Source organism: Lagenorhynchus albirostris, chromosome 2, assembly GCF_949774975.1.
Source record: "Lagenorhynchus albirostris chromosome 2, mLagAlb1.1, whole genome shotgun sequence".
Classification (NCBI taxonomy): Eukaryota; Metazoa; Chordata; class Mammalia; order Artiodactyla; family Delphinidae; genus Lagenorhynchus; species Lagenorhynchus albirostris.
In genome coordinates this window covers 143,793,180-143,813,318 of record NC_083096.1, presented here as the reverse complement: position 1 = coordinate 143,813,318, position 20,139 = coordinate 143,793,180, and the positions used below count along the sequence as shown (strand labels likewise).

Here is a 20,139-nt window from a genome sequence, read left to right as displayed (position 1 = left end):
AATATTTGCAAATGAACCAACTGACAAAGGATTAATCTCCAATATTTACAAGCAGCTCATGCAGCTCAACAACAAAAAAACAAAAAAACCAATCCAAAAATGGGCAGAAGACCTAAATAGACATTTCTCCAAAGAAGATATACAGATTACCAAGAAACACATGAAAGAATGCTCAACATCATTAATCATTAGAGAAATGCAAATGAAAACTACAATGAGATATCATCTCACACCAGTCAGAATGGACATCATCAAAAACTCTAGAAACAATAAATGTTGGAGAGGGTGTGGAGAAAAGGGAACACTCTTGCACTGCTGGTGGGAATGTGAATTGGTTCAGCCACTATGGAGTACAGTTTGGATGTTCCTTAAAAAACTACAAATAGAACTACCATATGACCCAGCAATCCCACTACTGGGCATGTACCCTGAGAAAACCATAATTCAAAAGGAGTCATGTACCAAAATGTTCATTGCAGCTATATTTACAATAACCAGGAGATGGAAACAACCTAAGTGTCCATCATTGGATGAATTCATAAAGAAGATTTGTCACATATATACAATGGAATATTACTCAGCCATAAAAAGAAATGAAATTGAGTTATTTGTAGTGAGGTGGATGGACCTAGAGTCTGTCATACAGAGTGTAGTAAGTCAGAAAGAGAAAGACAAATACCGTATGCCAACACATATATATATGGAATCTAAGAAAAAAAAATGTCATGAAGAACCTAAGGGTAAGATGGGAATAAAGATACAGACCTACTAGAGAATGGACTTGAGGATATGGGGAGGGGGAAAGGTAAGCTGTGACAAGGTGAGAGAGTGGCATCCACATATATACACTACCAAACATAAAATATATAGGTAATGGGAAGCAGCCGCATAGCACAGGGAGATGCTATGTTCTTTGTGACCAGCTCTAAGGGTGGGATAGGGAGGGTGGGAGGGAGGGAGACGCAAGAGGGAAGAGATATGGGAACATATTTATATGTATAACTGATTCACTTTGTTATAAAGCAGAAACTAACACACCATTGTAAAACAATTATACTCCAATAAAGATGTTTTAAAAAAAATAAAAGAAAAATTATTAAAGAAAGAATACAGGAAAAAATTTCCAGACTAGAGAATACATATTTCCAGTTTGTAAAGGCTTATCAAGGGCTGAGCACAATAGTTTTAAATAACAAAAACAAAAACTATATTAAGGTGCAACATTAAGAAATTTCAGAACACTAGGAGATTAAAAAAAATATGCTCAGACTTCCAGGGGAAAATAATGGCATCATGCAAGGGACTGAGAGAGATTGAAATGACATTAAATTTCTCAACAACAAATACTAGAAACTAGGATACAAAGCAGCAATGCCTTGGGCTTCCCTGGTGGCACAGTGGTTGAGAGTCCGCCTGCTGATGCAGGGGACACGGGTTCATGCCCCAGTCCGGGAAGATCCCACATGCCACGGAGCGGCTGGGCCCGTGAGCCGTGGCCGCTGAGCCTGCGCGTCTGGAGCCTGTGCTCCACAACGGGAGAGGCCACAACAGTGAGAGGCCCGCGTACCGCAAAACAAACAAACAAACGAACAAACAAAAAAAAGTAGCAATGCCTTAAAAGTTCTGTGCAAAAATTTTTTCAACCTAGAATTCTATATCCAGAGAACTACCAATCAAGTGTGAAGGTAAAATTAAGGCACATTGAGACTTGCAAAGTCTTAAAAAAAAATTACTTCCCATACCTCTTTTCCAGAAAGCTACTACAGGATATGCACCACCAAAATGAGGAAGTTTAAAAATAAAAGAGAGAGAGAGAGAGAGAGAGAGAGAAACATGGGATTTGTAAAAATAAGAAATAGGAAATATAACACAGGAGAGAGGCAAAGAGAATCCCCATGATGATTTTAAAAGGGAATCCTAGGATAACCACTGTTTAGTATGTAAAAAGATTGGAACAGGAGAATAGAGGGCTCCAGGACTTATGTCTTCAGGAAAATAAATGGAACAGATACATTATCTGATATATTTGATAATGTAGAAAATAGTGACATAGAGAGCTAAGCAAATGAAAAAATAAAATTATTAATGTCTCCAGTAAGAAAAGTATGTACAAGAAAGGAAATATATAGTACAGAACTTAGCTTAGCAGCAACCAATGCTTAACACTAATTCAAAAAATGAATTTTGAATTAGTCAAAAGTTTTATTTTAACTACATAAGGGAGAGGAAATAGGGGCCTACGGTGATGGAAGAGATGAATCCTCAACTTCCAAAATAGGAATTCAAAAGATAATGTCTAAAACTGATAAATCAAAAAGAATCAGTATAACTATATTATTTTTTAATGGAAGTAAATACTAGAAGAAATAGCTAAAAGAGTTTGGGCAGGGGGTTTGAGGTTAAGAATGGGTGGAGCTGGAGATTAGGAGTTTTCATAATAAGCATTATAGCATTTTTTGACCTTATAAACAATGTGAATATATTATTTTTATTACTTTTTAAAAATTTTAAATATTTTTTAAACATATCATTTTCATTTCCTTAACTGAAGTCTTTTTATTTAAATTTCCTTAACTGAAGTCTTTTTATCATGTGTTTATGTGCTGACTGCAAGTTACTTAACAAACATTTATGTATATATTTGGTGTCTTACCTGGCACTGGAGATAAATACATGAGGAAAGTTAAAGATTTACCTTTAAAGAAATAGCTCACAGCACAGGTGAGGGAGAAAGATAAATAACCAAGTAGCTATCAAACAGATGACAAGTGCTATAACAGAGAAATATGAAGGGCACTAGCAGAAAGCAGTGCATATCTAGCTTTGCCTTGGGAGAGGTGGATCTGAACTGCTTCACAGAGGAGGATAATGGAAGGGGGAGCTTTCCAGGCAAATGGAATTCATGTGAAAAGGGTTGGAGGTGTCAGCAAGTTTCCTTTGTCATGTTTGTTAAGGCTAGAAGGTAAGACATGCAGAATGTGAGCTTGCCTCAGCTTTTGTTTAGTTTTATTTGGATCAGGTCAAGTTTTGTGGCCTTCTGTGGACATTTTCAAATCTCAGAAAGGTACCTGTTATTAAAATGCAGCTGGCATCCTGTCTTTGAGGTAGAAACAAGGCACACAGCTATAGATGGAATAGTTTCACAAATGGGAAGGCCAGGAAAACACTAAAGTGTCTGAACTTTTTTGGTATGTGTATCCTCTTATGGTCTCAATGTGTCTGATTTGCCCTGTGTGGAAGACCACTGAGTTGTAAGCAGAGTTCCTGACTTTCCAAATACTCTCTCCAAGCAAAACCAGCAGCATTTAATCATCTTTCAAAATATTATGCCCAAAGGGAAATAGACATCAGCTATGAAAATAAGCAATAGTCCACATGTTCCTCGGTTCCCTTTCCTCCATCCTCGTTACCATCATCCTAGTTCAGGCCTTGATATCAGACATTGCAACTGAGTCCTGACTCCCTTCTGTATGCCTCCAGCCTCTTCCATTCAGTCCATTTTTCCTTGCCATCAGATTACGCCTTCTAAAACACAGACATAATCATGGCATTCCTTTGATTAAAAAAGAACAAAAGAGGGCTTCCCTGGTGGCGCCGTAGTTAAGAATCTGCCTGCCAGTGCAGGGGACACGGGTTCCAGCTCTGGTCCAGGAAGATCCTGCATTTTGCAGAGCAACTAAGCCCATGCACCACAACTGCTGGGCCTACGCTCTAGAGCCCACGAGCCACAACTGCTGAGCCCATGTGCCACAACTACTGAAGCTCACATGCCTCGAGCCCATGCTCCGCAACAAGAGAGGCCACTGCAGTGAGAAGCCCACACACCATAACGAAGAGTAGCCCCTGCTCACCGCAACTAGAGAAAGCCACATACAGCAACGAAGATCCAACTCAGCCAAAAATAAATAAATAAAATTTATTAAAAAAAAAAAAAAGAAGAAAAGCAACTTCAATGCCTCTGCATAGCCTACAAGATCATGTCCAAACTCTTTTGTCTAGCATCCAGGCCTTCTTATCTGGCCACAAACTACTGGGTTGGCCAAAAGTTTCATTCGGTTTTTTCCATAAGATGGCTCTAGTAACACTTACTTGTCTTTAACTTCATTCTAAACAATTTTGTTAGATAGTATTGTGACATCTGTCATATCAGCATGCATTTTGAAAAAACTTATCAAAATTGGTGAATTTTTGTGTAGCCATTTAAATATTGAAGCTGGAGGGAGAAAAGCAACATTTCAGCATTTTATGCTTTACTATTTCAAGAAAGGTAAAAACACAACTGAAACGCAAAAAAAGATTTATGCAGTGTATGGAGAAGGTGCTGTGACTTATTGAACGTGTCAAAAGTGGTTTGCAAAGTTTCATGCTGGAGATTTCTCGCTGGACGATGCTCCACAGTCATGTAGACCAGTCGAAGTTGATAGTGATCAAATCGAGACATTAGTTGAGAACAATCAACATTATACCACGCGGGAGATAGCCGACATACTCAAAATATCCAAATTAAGCAGTGAAAATAATTTGCACCAGCTTGGTTACGTTAAGCACTTTGAGGTTTGGGTTCCACGTAAGTTAAGCGAAAAAAACCTTCTTGACCGTATTTCCGCATGCGATTCTCTACTTAAATGTAATAAAAATATTCCATTTTTAAAACAAATTGTGACGGATAATGAAAAGTGGATATTGTACAATAATATGGAATGGAAGAGATCATGGGGCAAGCAAAATGAACCACCCCCCAACCACACCAAAGGCTGGTCTTCATCCAAAGAAGGTGATGTTGTATATATGGTGGGATTGGAAGGGAGTCCTCTATGAACTCCTTCTGGAAAACCAAACAATTAATTCCAACAAGTACTGCTCCCAATTAGACTAACTGAAAGCAGCGCTCGACGAAAAGTGTCCGGAATTAGTCAACAGAAAACGCATAATCTTCCATCAGGATAATGCAAGCCTACGTGTTTCTTTGATGACCAGGCAAAAACTGTTACAGCTTGGCTGGGAAGTTCTGATTCATCCACTGTATTCACCAGACATTGCACCTTCAGATTTCCATTTATTTCGGTCTTTACAAAATTTTCTTAATGAAAAAAATTTCAATTCCCTGGAAACTGTAAAAGGCACCTGGAACAGTTCTTTGCTCAAAAAGATAACAAGTTTTGGGAAGATGGAATTATGAAGTTGCCTGAAAAATGGCAGAAGGTAGTGGAACAAAATGGTGAATATGTTGTTCAATAAAGATCTTGGTGAAAATGAAAAATGTGTCTTTTATTTTAAAACCAAAGGAACTTTTTGGGCAACCCAATACATTTCTAGCACCCTCTTCTATCATTCTTCTGTAACCCTTTCTCTCCACTTCCTACCACACACACACACACACACACACACACAATGTTCTTTCTCTAAATGTCCCTAAACTTCCCTGAAATCCTATTCTTAGAACACAGTGAACTTTCATACCATCAAGTATTTGCATTTGTTTTTCTCTCTTAAATGCCCTTTGGTCCACAAATCTCCCTGTCTTAAGGTCCAGTTTAAATGTCCCCACTTATGGCTAAAACATGATGTCTGACTCACCAGGATCCAACCCAGGATTACTAAATGTGTGACTTGAACATGTTACCTAAGCTCTCTTTGCTTTAGAAATAAAAGTAGAAAATAACAGTACCTGTTTCACAGGATTGTTGTGAGATATCAATAACATGTGTAAAATGCTTAGAACAATGGCAGGTACATGGTTTGAGCTCAGTGAATGTTAGCTCTGGTTTAAAATAATAATAAACGAATAATGAATAAACAAATGTCCTCTTTTCTAGGAAGCTTTATTCACTTCTCCAAGGAAAATTAATCATTCCTTCTATTTCCCACAAGGAAAATTAATCATAAGTAATTCATATTGGTTGTGACATTTACTTTCACATTTCTTCTACTTTATACAATTTCAGTCATGTAGAATATGTTCAAAATAATTTTTAAAATAAAGTTATATTAACTTCTGAAGTCTTTAAAAGTATCGTTTCAAAGCTGTTAGACATGGATTCACATCCTGGGTCAACCACCTATTAATAATGTGATCTTCAGCAAGTGACAAAACCTCAGTTTCTATATGTATAAAAAGAAGAAAAACATCATTTATCTGACTGAGGATTCAGTGATACTTTTCCTTCAGAGGTCTCCCTGGGTCTGTAGAAAAGCCTAAAACACTTGGCCAGGCACACAAGTCCCTCCATCATCTGGCCCTTTTCTATCTTTCCAGCTTCATCTACCCCATTCTCCCTTGTACTTGCTACTTCAACAATTCTGAAATGCTTTCAGTTTCCTAAGCTGTCCAGGTTTTTGCATTTTTGTACATGCTGTTCATTCTGCCTGAAACGTCCCTCCTTTCACTTCTACTTACCCAGTTCTTCTTCATCCTTCAAAACTCATTAAAATATTTATTGAATACCTAATAATATATGTTCTATGTCCCGCTGGTTATTCAACAGCTGTCCAAATGTCATCTGGTGTAGCTCACCTGCCTTCAACTGCATGGGAACTGAAAATCAGAGCTATTAAGAGCCTTATGGTTCACCTAACCTAGCCCAACGCTGCCCAAGTTGAAGAAGTAGTTCTAGAGAGAAGAGACTGACCCAAGGTCATGGAGATCTCAGTTATCTACTGTTGTGTAACAAAGTACCCCAAAGTTCAGCAGCTTAGATCAACAACCATTATATTATTTCTCACAATTTTATGAGTCAGGAATTTAGTCAAGGCTAGGCTAGTTGCTTCTTCTGCTCCACATGGAGTCAAATGAAATCTCTCCATGGTATTCGTTTGGCTTCACCCAACGTCTTGAGCCTTGGCTTCATTTGGCCCCCTCTCTCCTTCCAGAGTGTCTCAGTGTGATATCTCCAGCAGAGTATATGGTATCTCAGGGCTCAAAGAGAAAATGTTCCCAGGAGACAGGAAGTGGAAGTTACCAGTCTCTTAAGACCTGGGCTTGGAAACTAGTACAGTGTCACCTCTGCAGTATTCTATTGGTCAAAACAATCATAGAGCCCATCCAGACTCCAGAGGAGGAGACATTGTCAATGGGAGAAGGATCCAACAATTTACAGCCATCTTTAATCTGTCACCATCTGCCCTCTGGCCACAAATTGTTTACATTCTTCCCACAGCAAAATACATTCACTTCCTCAAAGGACCTACCCCTCCAAACTCAACCTATTACGGTGTTACGCTCAGGATCAAGGTCCATGATCTCATCATCTGAATAAGTTCCAGATGTGGATGAGTTTCCTCAGATGTAGTTCCTAGGGTATAGTTTCTTGAGCACTGTTCCTTTCCATTGAAAATCTCTGAACAAAAGAGAAAAGTTATCTTCCCCATATATACCCAACTACAATGGTGAGACAGGCATAAGGTAACTGCTGTAGACACTCTTGTTCAAAAGAGGGTGGGGTGGTGGTGGTGGGTAGAAGGAATGGAAGCACAGAGGAGTCACTGGTGCTTAGAAATTCTGAAATCTAGCCAAACACATGATGCCAGTGCTTTAATTAAGGCCTAGTTCTGCTCCCTGGGAATGAGTCTCTGTGACTTTTGGTTCTGCCCTCTGAGTCACCATTCTTTTCCCATAAGAAATAGCCCATTTTTATAGTTCAGTAGTTTTCTCAGCCTGCTCTCTGCCCATAGTAGACTGGGAGTCCAAAGACCTCTTTTCATTTCGTACTGTCTCTGTGAGCTTCAGGCCAAGCTAACGTAATTCTTTTAAAATTGGGGGGGGGGTTTCCTGTGTATCAAATTATGCTCTACGCCATTATCCAAAAAAACACACTCACAAATCTTTCAGGTAGCCTTTCTTGACCTTGGGCCCCCTGTGAACCTGTTGTGGAAAAACACCCTTAACACTCTTAGAAATCCTGTTGTTTAACATAGAGGGTCCATGAGGCACAGCATTAAGTTCCGCAGAAAGAATTTTTTTCCACTAGGAATAATTTTGAAAGCATCTATGAGACACTGCCTTAAATCTTTCTGACCTACACTGCTGGTGGAATGTAAACTGGTACAGCCATATGGAAAACAGTATTGAGCTTCCTCAAAAAATTAAGGATATAACTATGATATGATCCAGCTATTCTACTACTGGGTATTTATCCAAAGAATATGAAAACACTAATTAGAAAAGATACACGTACCCCTATGTTCATTACAGCATTATGTATGATAGCTAAGATATGGAAACAACCTAAGTGCCCATCAACAGAAGAATGGATAAAGAAGATGTGGTATACATATATACACACACACACACACACACACACACACACACACACACACCAGTGGAATACTACTTAGTCATAAAAAAGATGAAATCTTGCCATTTGCCACAACATGTATGGACGTTGAGGGTATTAGGCTAAGTGAAATAAGTCAGAGAGAAAGACAAACAACTTATGATTTCATTCATATGTGGAATATTTTTAAAAAGTAAAATAAAAACAAGCACATAGATACAGAGAACAAAGTAGTGGTTTCCAGAGGGGAAGAGGTATGGGGGGAGGGTAAAATGAGTAAAGGGGATCAACTGTATGTGGTGAATTGAAACTAAACTTTTGGTGGTAAGTATGCTGTAGTGTATATACAAGTCTAAATATAATGTTATACACATGACTGTTATCAACCAATGTTACCTCAATTAAAAAAATCTTTCTGAGGTCTTAACAAAGGATTTTACAGTTGCATCCTCGACTTGTCTTTACCCTGTGATCTCATTTTGCTAGCAACACCTTAGAGCTGATCTTTATTATAAGGCCATTTTTTTCCATTGAGATTCTTGTGCTGTCTGGAAATACTATCCTAGGTCCTCTTTTAGTTTACCTCTCTCTTCTCATATTTCATTATAAATAGCTAGAAAAAGCCAGCTGACACTTTGGACTTTCTGCCTGGAAACTCGCCAAACAGATCCTCAAATTCATTAGGTACCTTTCTATTTTCCGTGTTACCACAAGTAACCTTGCTGCCAAACCTTTGTCTAGCTTCCAGTAACAATTCCTTTACTGTTTTGAAAGTGATCACCAACACCTCCTCCAAGTCTTTCTAGCTTTCACTGACAGACGCCTCAAGGCCCTTCAAGTCCCCACACATTGCCCGGTCTCAAAGCCAATGTCACATGTTTGGGGGTTTGGGTTATAGAAGTGCCCAATTCCCAGTTATCAACTTCTGTTGTGGTTATCAGTTGTTGCCTAACAAACCACCCCCAAACTTAGTAGCTTTAAAAAAAAATCATTATATGTCTCGATTTTGTGTGTCAATATTTGAGGTAAGCCTCGAATGACCAGCTCTTCAGCTCCACATGAAGTGAACTGGGGTCAGTTGATATTCAGCTGGCAGTTGGGCTGGTCTGAAGGATCCAAGATAGCTTCACTCACATGACTGAGACATTGGCAAGGACAACTGCAAGGCTAGATTCAGCCTTCTCTTGAAGGCCTTCTCTTTGTCCCTCTCTTGAAGGCTGGGCTCAGTCAGGCCCTTCTCTTCTGCATGTAGTCTCAAAGCCTGTTCATGAAGTGTGTCCAGAAGGGATGTCAAACATCTTACGTGACACCCAAGGGATCCAAGAGGCAGTGTTCCAAGAGATAGGAAATGGAAGCTTCCAGTTTTTTAAGTCCTGGGCTTGGAAACTGGCAATGTCATTTCTGTCATATTTTATTTATTAGCTAAAGCAGTTACAGACTCTGCTCAGATTCAAGGGGAAAGTATATGGACATCATCTCTTAATAGAAGGAGCATCAAAGAATTTGTGGCCATATTTAATCTGCCACATAAAGAAAGTTAGCAGTAAAACAAAGAGTTGAACCCAGATCTTCTGCCTTCAGATGCATGCATGGGTCATAGCACTCATTCATTCTTTCATTCATTCATGATGCAAGAAACATTTCTGAAATGCCGCTGTCTGTTAGGTACCATGTTAGATGCTGAGCAGGATATAAACATTATCTTCTATTCTAGGATAGCCCACAGTCTAATGAGGTTAGTAGATGTGTTCACAGATAATGCTAGATACTAATAGAAAGTTACGCCAAATGCTGGGGGAACACCGAAGATGGAGGGAATATCTACAATGGGAAAGAGGGAATATCGGGAAGGCTTGCTAGAGAAATGACCTTAGAGCTGAGATTTAAAAGTTGAAGAGAATTTGCTGAGAAGAGAAGACAGTGAAAGACTTTCTAGGCATGGGCCAAGAAGAGGCGGGGTGAGAGAGCGTGGTATGTTTGGGAAACATTGAGGAGTTCACATGACTGATGTGGAGAATGTGAGGGGTACAAGCCTGAAATTATTTTAATGTTTTTTTCCTGAGGTAGTCAGAGAGGTATAGGGAGAAGGTGATTGGAGACTTCATTTCAACCTAATGCTTTTCCTATTGATTCTAAGAGTTGTGACTCCAAAGCTTTTCCTTCTTTGTTTCTATTTGCAACCCTCCCACCCTGTTTCTTCATTAAATCATGGCAATAGGCTCAGAGGAAGATAAGGTCATTTAATGTTCTATATTTACATCCAGCATATAAACTTCGGTTTTCCAACATGTGTTCAAGTCTGGGTAACAGACTGTGTGTCATAAATATTCATCCTGCCTTTTCATATGGTTATTTGAAGGCTACACATTAAGCCTGACATTAGTCCTTAGTGGAGTGGAGATTGATGTGGTTCAACAAAGAGGTATTTTACTCGGCAACAGACTCCAACATGCTAAGTCAAAGACCCATTTCAATACCTGTCCCCTGCAATGCCTGTGTGAAAATTAGAAAAATGTACATTCTCTGGGCAGATACAGGCTCACACCAGGTTTCAGTGGCTTGGAGAGTAGAGCAGGGTCTGAATATCAGCTGCCACTTGTTTCCTGCCTCTAGCACCTTTGTGACATGTACAGAATGTGTGACCCTATGTTCTGGCTTTGGCTAGTTATTGGTGTTCTATTGTTAAATGCAGAATAGAGCCTGTGGAAACAGACCAGAGAAACTAGTTTCTGTCCCCTGCTCCCCACATCCTTTAATTATATTCTGTGACTTACTGTTCAAACAGTAAGCAAATCATTCTCCTTCTTTGTCTTTATTATCCTCTCTCTGAAAGCTCCAGGGACCGTTCCTTCCTACCTGGAATATAGAGCCCAATTTGTCAGGAATAAGTTTGGTAAGCATAATATTCTATCCATACTTTCATCTGCCTCAGGAAAATGACTTTTTAAAAAAGCTGTTTGTCTTCAGTGTACAGACTATTTTGAAACACTAATACCAGGAATAAAGAGAAAGAGGGGGAGAAAACATTGCCGACAATCCTGTCTCCTATCGTATAAACTATTTTCATTTCTCCACTTAACCTTGGTGACAATTGTCTCCAAGTTCCTAAATTCCAAACTCTGTCAATGTGTGTCATTTTTTATTGTTTTAATGGAAGAATACATTTCATTTTATTTTCTGCACTTTTTACTAAATAGTATGTCCCCCCAAAATTTCATGTTTCCTTCATGCATATACCCAACAAATATTTACTTAATTCTTATAATTTGCCAGGTTCTATTTTAGATGACAAGGATTCAGTAATGAATATGCCAAAGCTCTTACCCTGAGGACTTAATGCCAGTGAGAGACACATACAACAAACAAGGCAAATGTCAAGTGCTATAAAGTAAATTAAAGTAAGGCAATGGAACAGAAGTAATGTAGAGAGTGACCATTTTAGAAAATACCTCTTGGAGTAAATACACAATTACTTAATATTTCCCTATGATCAAACATTTAGATTATTGTTTTTGAGATTATCTACCAGTGAAATATATATATAGAATATATTTATTTATTTATTTATTTATATTCTTGGCTGCGTTGGGTCTTCATTGCTGCTCAGGCTTTCTCTAGCTGTGGTGAGCGGGGATTACTCTTTGTTGCAGTGCACGGGCTTCTCATTGCAGTGGCTTCTCTTGTAGAGCACCGGCTCTAGGTGCGCGGGCTTCAGTAGTTGTGGCATGAGGGCTCAGTAGTTGTGGCTCATGGGCTCTAGGAGTGCAGGCTCAGTAGTTGTGGCACACGGGCTTAGTTGCTCCGCGGCATGTGGGATCTTCCCGGGCCAGGGCTCGAACCCGTGTCCTCTGCATTGGGAGGTGGATTCTTATCCACTACGCCACCAGGGAAGCCCTATGTATTTATTTTTTATTTAAAATTTTCCTTTAGAATGAAACTCCAGAAGAGGACTACTGGCAGTTTTAGCTCCTGGTTTTACTGTAAAGATTGTAGTCACCACAATTCATGCTTCAGAGGACAAAAGTTAGCAAGAGAGGATTCTGGGAAGACGGCAAAGTAGAAAGCACCAGGATGCTATCTCCCCACCTAGACAACAACTTCACTAGCAGAATCTGCCTCATGTAACTGTTTGGAATTCCAGAGTCTATTGAAGGCTTGCTTACAACTTCCAGGGGAAGACTTGCTTCTGATCAACGAGGTGCAGACAAAGAGGCAGGCAGTTGTTGCTGCACATCCCACCCTGTTGCAAGCTCCTACCCATATAGCTAAATTCCTGGGGATTTAAAGGGCTGGCACCCCTATTTCCCCCCCCTCCCATTTTTCTCTTTTCCTTCTGATGGAATTGAAGGGAGAAATAGAAGGCTCGATTCTGGGGTTCTTTTAGAGGTTTGAATTTTCTCAGAGAAAGACAGGACGGCCATGAGGAAAAAAGAAACAAACCGCAGCAACATCGAAGACCTTGAAAGGAACCTGAGGGTGTCAGAGGAGGGAAAACAGTAGCCACAAGCCCAAGCACTTGTGTCTTCTGCCTCTTGCCACCTACCTTGCCCACCCCACCAGCCCACTCTGCCTGGGACTTGAAATCTGTGGCTGAAGGACCATCACCACGTAGCTTCAAAAATAATTAACAACCCTCCCTTCCCAAACACACCCAAATTCACTCATCCAGCATTTACTTTTTTGAATCCACTCAGAACTTTTTTTCTACAACCCCCCTCCCTAAATGGAGTTGGTGGCGGTGGGGGATGAATACTGAGCTGGCCTTAGTTTTTTTAAAAAAGAATTTTTGATCCAATGAGGCCCCCCAAATAATTGAGTTTTGGGTTCTGGTTGGTTGTTTTATTTTTTTCCCCCAAATTTTAACCCCCTCCACCCCAAGTCCGATAAAACCTTGATCATGGGTTCAGGTCCCGTAGACCCCAAAGAGCCTCCTTAAGCTTAAGGAAGCTGGATAGCTTCCTTAACTGAGATAGGGAAGCCAAGAGTGTGGATGGGATTTCGAAGATCTTCAGTATGATAAAGGAAGCACGAAAGACAGTAAGTCGATGTATTTACTTGAACACTCTCCTGCAGACCTGTTCAACTAGAAATATTGGTCAAGTTTACTGATGTTGGTAGTTACAAGTTCCTTAACAATTGGCTGACGTATTCAAAGACAACAAGCAACATTCCCCTCTAGCAGCAAATTCTGCTGACGCTGCAGCATCTACCACTCACTGTTGGCCATCTCAAGCAGCACAGCACAGCCAAACTGGTGAAGCAACTGAGCAAGTCAAGTAAGGATGAAGAGCTCTGGAAATTGGCCTCAGTCCTTATCAGCGACTGAAAGACTGTCATCCACTCCCAGAGCAGTACCCAGCCTGCTGAGAAAGATAAGAAGAAATGGAAAGAAGAGGAAAAGAGTTGAACCACCCCTCCTGAGTGACCTTTGACTGAGGTGAAGGCTGAGCCTCAGACTGAGGAGGCCCCAGAGGAAAAGAGGGAGAAGCCCAGGTCTCTCTGAACCGTGGTGCCCAGTCACGTCACATTCCTTTCCACTAGTCTAGAGCTAGAGACCCCGTCTTCAGTGCCTGTAAAGAAGAATGCCAGTGCAGTGGTGGTTTCTGACAAGTACAACCTTAAACCCATCTCCCTCAAGTGTCAGAGTTCCACAGCTGCCCCAGGAGATGCTACACCCCCTGCAGAGAAGAAATACAAGCCACTCAACACGACACCCAATGCCACCAAAGAGATCAAAGTGAAGATCATCCCACCATAGCCTATGGAGGGCCTGGGCTTTTTGGATGCACTAAATTCAGCACCTGTTCCAGGCAACAAAATTAAGAAGAAGAAGGTACTGTCACCCACAGCTGCCAAGTCAAGCCCATTTGAATGGAAAACAAGCACAGAACCAAGCACAGCAAACCTTCTTCCCCAGAGCCAGCACCTCCTTCTGCGGCTATGGACACAGAACGTCCAGGGACCCCAGTCCCCACTGTTGAAGTCCCAGAACTCATGGATACCGCCTCTTTGGAACCAGGAACTTGGGATGCAAAGCCAGTGGAGATCCTAGCCAGCTGACCCGGAAGGGCAGGAAGAGGAAGACTGTGACGTGACCTGAGGAGGGCAAACAGAGAGTATTTCTATTTTGAACTGAATGAAACTGAACGAGTAAATGTGAATAAGATCAAGGATTTTGGTGAGTCAGCTAAGTGAGAGATACTGTCAGGCCGACACGCATTTGAGGTAGCCCGGCGTCTGAGCCACGACAGCATGGAGGAGAATGTGCCCTGGGTGTGCCCCCAGCTCCTGGTGCTGCTCTCGCCTCTCATCACCCCTGGAAGCAGTAGCCAGGATCAGTACATCCAGGCTGAGCAGGAGAAGGGGATCCTTCAGGAGCTCTTCCTGAGCAAGGAAAGTCCTCACAATCCTGATCCTGAGCCCTATTCATCCCCCTAGATGAGGAATGTTCCATGGATAAAGCCCCATATGTTGAGACCCTGGAGCCTATTAGGTTGGTTGGGCTGTGGTTCACCCGATGGGGTAAGTGTTTCCAAGTTGCCTTCTGTTTTGGACGATCTTATGGAAAACGTGGGTGCCAGGAAGAGCCCCCTGCGTTCTGGAAGAGGAGGCATCGATGTGCAAGAGATCCTCCCTCCATTGTGGGTAGCCCTAACAGTCATCCCGCAGAGGAGCTGCTGAAACAAACAGACTATCCAGACAAGGTCAAGCAGATGCCAGTGCCACACAGACTCTTAGGCCCTGATCTGATAGCCAATGGTTTTCTACCGGGAGGCCCCGGGAGCCCCCAAGGGCATACAGCACTTCCCCCCTGGACCTAGGGGACCAATGCCAGGTCCCCATGTAGGCCCTGGGTGCCCTGGTGGGCCAGTGGTCCACGTCTCCTGGGTCCCCCACCCCCTCCCTGGGGGCAGTGCAATCCCTTCTAGAATGACCCAGTTTTCCCCATTCAGGGTGGCCTGACGCTGGGGGTATCAGGACCAGGTCCTGGACCATCCCATAGAGGCCGTGGTGGCCAAGGAGGAAATGAACCTCTTCCTCCTCTTCCATTCTGAGGGACCAGAGGAGGTTGCTCTGGAGGAGGACCCCCAAATGGACAAGGGGGCCCTGGTGGGGGCATGGTTGGAGGCAGTGGGCATGGTCTCCATGAAGGCCCTGGTGGAGGAATGGGTGCTTGTGATGGACATCAGCCCCATGAAGGCCCTGGTTATGGGGGGCCCCATGGCCACCGGCCTCATTATGTCCCTGGTCACTGAGGCCATGACCATCGAAGGCCACCCCCTCGTAAGTACCGTGCCTATGATGGCTCTGGCCATGGAGAAGGGGGTCACCAAGGGCCTGATGGAGGCCACAGCCATGGAGGAGACATGTCAAACTGCCTTGTTTGTTGACATATCATGATGTTCTCATAGCAACTGATGCTATGAGAACAACTGTGCCTTCTACCACCCGAGTGTCAATGGCCCCTCCTGCCCTAGGGAATCACCTGCCCGCCCCATCCACACACACCCCTATGTACTGTAGCCTTGCTCCTTTCACACTTTTATGGCTTCTGTGAGGCCCATTTTCCCCTTTCCCCAGCTGATGAGCTGGCCCCCTCACGGCCCACCTGCCTGAGTTCCTGTGGGTTTTCTGATCACTGGTGCACATTGATGTACATATTTTCCTCCAGTCTGGGGAGGAGAGAGACTGGACACATTCCTTACCTTGGACTGCTTAAGAGGAGACCAAGTTGCCTTCACTTTTTGAGATTTGCCCTGTATCCCAAGCCCCTTTCTGGTATTACCCTTTATGCCTGAGAACCTAAAGCTGGTTATCCTAGAGAATACCTCTACCCTCCTATTGTGGGTCCTCCTCATGCACACACAACTCTGATGTAGGATCAGCTGCACTTATGAAATCATCCCAGTCAAGTTCATTCTTCCTTATGGGGTGAGGAGATGGCAAAAGGGGTATTGTGTATCCTACTGCACTGAGAAGGCTCAATCCAGTTGGATTTGAGTTCCAGAGTACACATCATGTCCACTCCTCCTCTCACACAAGCTTTACATTCTGAGTCCTTTCTCAAGTAAGACTCTGCAATCTTCTGTGAATACCCAAGTTTGCATTATGGGTCTGCTAGGTTCAGTGATGGCAAATTCATACTGACATCCAGTGAAAGTTTCAGCTTGCATAGGTGAGGCCATTGATGGTGGTCTACAGCTCATTCCGGAAACTGTAAAACACTTCAGTGAGACCAGCTTTCTATCAGCTGAAGCCCAGTGTGCTGGGCCTGACAGTCACACTACTTGCACTCCTCTGGGAATTAGCTTGCTCCTGGCCTCCACCTGGAACCTTGTCAGTGTGAGGCCTCCAGCTCCCTTGCCCTGTCAGCCACCTCTGAATCCCCACCACGTGCTTTCCTGGGTGGATTCAATAAGATGACTTGCCCTCTCACAGCCCTCTCTTTCACTTGTCTCAGCATCAGTTGTTTTCTAAGAAAACAGTGCATTGGTTGGATTTTGTGCACAGACTTGGGTTAGAGCCACAATGGATTTGAGGATGAGTATTTTCTTTTTCTTTTGGTTTTGTATATTTTGTAAATTCATAATCAACAATGGAAAGAGAAACAGCTTATTAAAAAAAATAGTACGCTCTACAACAATAGTTGACAAAACACACATACCAAAACTTATAGGGCTCAGTGAAATCAGTTTTAAGGGGAAAATTTATAGCTATAAACACATGAAAAAAAAAAGATCTCAAATCAACAATTTAACTGTACAACTTAAGGAACTAGAAAAAGAAGAACAAATTAAACCCAAAGCTAGCAGAAAAAAAGGAAATAATAAAGATAAAGCAGAGATAAATGAAACAGAATATACAAACAATGGGAAAAAAATCAATGAAACAAAAAGTTGCTTCTTCAAAAAAATCAACAAAATTGACAAACCTCTAGCTAGAGAGACCAAAAAGGAAGAGAAAAGACTCGAATTACTAAAATCAGAAATGAAAGTGGGAACATAACTACAGAATCTACAGAAATAACAAGGATTTTAAGAGATTACTATCAACAAGTATATAGCAACAAATTGGATTACCAAGATGAAATGGTCAAATTACTAGAAAAATAACCCAAGACTAAATCACAAAGAAACAGAAAACCTGAATAGACGTATAACGAGTAAAGAGATTGAATTCACAACCAAAAAATCTCCCTACAAAGGAAAACTCCCTTCCTAATGCCTTCATTGGTGAATTCTACCAAACATTTTAAAAAGAACAAACACCAATCCTTCCCAAACTTTTGCAAAAAGTTGAAGAGGAGGGAACACTTCTTAACTCATTCTGTGAGGCCAGCATTACCCTGATACCAGAGCCAGACAAAGATACTATTAGAAAACTAAAGATCAATATCCCTTACGAACATTGATGCAAAAATCCTCAACAAAACACTGGCAAAGCAAATTCAGCAACATATTAAAAGGATTATACACCATGACCAGGTGCAATTTATTCCTGGAATGCAAGGATGTTTCATTATATGAAAATCAATCAATACAATACATCACATTAACAGAATGAAGGGGGAGAAACCCACATGATCATATCAAGTGGCACAGAAAAAGCATTTGTCAAATTCAACACCCTTTCAAGATAAAGAACACTCAAACTTAAGAATATAAGGAAATGACCCCAATATAACAAAAGCTGTGTATGAAAACCCACAGCTAACATCATATTCAATGGTGAAAAACTGAAAGCTTTTCATCTAAGATCAGGAACAAGGTAAGGATGGATGCCCACTTTCACCACTTCTATTCAACATAGTACTGGAAGTGGTAGCCAGAGCAATTAGGCAAGGAAAAATAAATAGAAGCATCCAAATTAGAAAGAATGCAGTAAAAGTATCTCTATTTGCAGATGGTATAATCTTATATGTAGAAAATCCTAAAGATTCCCGCCCCCCCAAAAAACCTGTTAGAACTAATTAATTAATTCAGCAAAAAAACAGGATACGAAGTCAACACAAAAATTAGTTGCATTTCTACATACTAAGAATGAAAAATTTGAAAAGGAAGTTACAAACAAAATCCTCTTACAAACAAATCCTTCTTACAAAAGGAAGTTACAAACAAAATCCTCATCAAAAAGAGTAAATTACTTAAGAGTTAACCAAGGAGGTTAAGTATAATGAAAACTATAAAATATTGCTGAAAGAAATTAATAAGACATAAATAAATGGAAACACATCTCGTATTTATGGAATGTAAGATTTAATATTGTTTAAATGTCAATATTACCCAAAGCAATTTACAGATTCAATGTAATCCCTACCAAAATACCAACTACTTTTTTTTTGTAAAAATAGATAAAAAGCATATTAAAATTCACATGACATCTCAAGAGACCACAAATAGTCAAAACAATCTTGAAAAAGAAGAACAAAACTGGAGGATTCACACTTCTTGATTTCAAAACTTACTAAAAAGCTACAGTAACCAAAACAGTGTGGTACTGTCATAAATTTATGACATAAATGTCATAAATACATAAATAAATACAGACATATAGACCAATGGACTAGAATAGAGAGCCCAGAAATAAACTATCACATATATGGTCAAATGATTTTTGACAAGAGTCCCTAGATCATTCAATGGGGAAAGAACAGTCTTTTCAACAAATAATTCTGGGGAAAATTGATATACATATGCAAAATAATGAAGTTGGATTTTAGCTAACATAATATAAAAAAATTCCAAATGGATCATGGACCTAAATGTGAAACCTAAAAGAATAAAACTCTTAGAAGAAAACATAGGAGAAAAGCTTCACAACGTTGAACTTGGAAATGATTTCTTAGCTATGAATTAAGAACATAAATAACAAAAGAAAAATCAGACAAATTGTACTTTATGAAAAATTTAAAATTTTGTGCATCAAAAGGCACAAAACAGAGTAAAAAGGAAAACAACAGAATGGGAGAAAATATCTGCAAATCATTTATCTGATAAGGCATTAATATATAGAATATATAGAGAACTTCTTAAACTCAACAATAAAAAAGCAACCTGATTCAAAAATGGGCAAAGTACTTGAATAGACATTTCTCCAAAGAAGATATACAAATAGCCAAGAAGCACACACAAAGATGCTCAGCATTGCTGATCATTAGGAAAATGTAAATCAAAACTATAATGTGGGGATCTCCTTGGTGGCACAGGGATTAAGACTCTATGCTCCCAATGCAGGGGGGCTGGGTTCAATCCCTGGTCAGGGAACTAGATCCCACACGCATGCCACAACTAAGGAGCTGGCGAACTGCAGCTAAGGAGCCTGCAAGCCGCAACTAAGGAGCCCAGGTGCCGCAGTTAAAGAAGCCAGCCGGGGGTGGTGGTGAGGGGTTGTGGGATGAATTGGGAGGTTGTGATTGACATATATACACTAATATGTATAAAATAGGTAACTAATAAGAACCTGCTGTATAAAAAAATAAAATTCAAAAAAAAAAAGAAAAAGCGAATATAAAAACAAGTTGCCAGCAAGCTGCAACTAAGGTCCGGTGCAACCAAATAAATAAATAAAAATAAATATTAAAAAAAACCTATAATGTGATATGACCTCACACTAGTTAGGATGGCTTCTATCAAAAAAACAGAAAACAACAAGTGTTGACAAGGATGTGGAGAAATTGGAATGCTTGTGCACAGTGATAACTGGAGAGTTATTTTTTTTAATAGGTATCACTACACCTATTAAGTTTCAGTTTTACAAGATGAAAAGAGGTATGGGAATGGATGGTGGTGATGGCTGTACAACATTGTGAAGGTATTTAAAACCACTGAACTGTACACTTAAAAATGGTTAAGAGGCTTCCCTGGTG

General features: G+C 40.7%; 1 pseudogene; it reads left to right on the top strand.

The window, feature by feature from the left end:
• Positions 1–13,170: 13,170 nt before the first annotated feature.
• On the top strand, positions 13,171–15,797 carry LOC132515548 (serine/threonine-protein phosphatase 1 regulatory subunit 10-like; annotated as a pseudogene).
• The last annotated feature ends 4,342 nt before the right edge of the window (positions 15,798–20,139 follow it).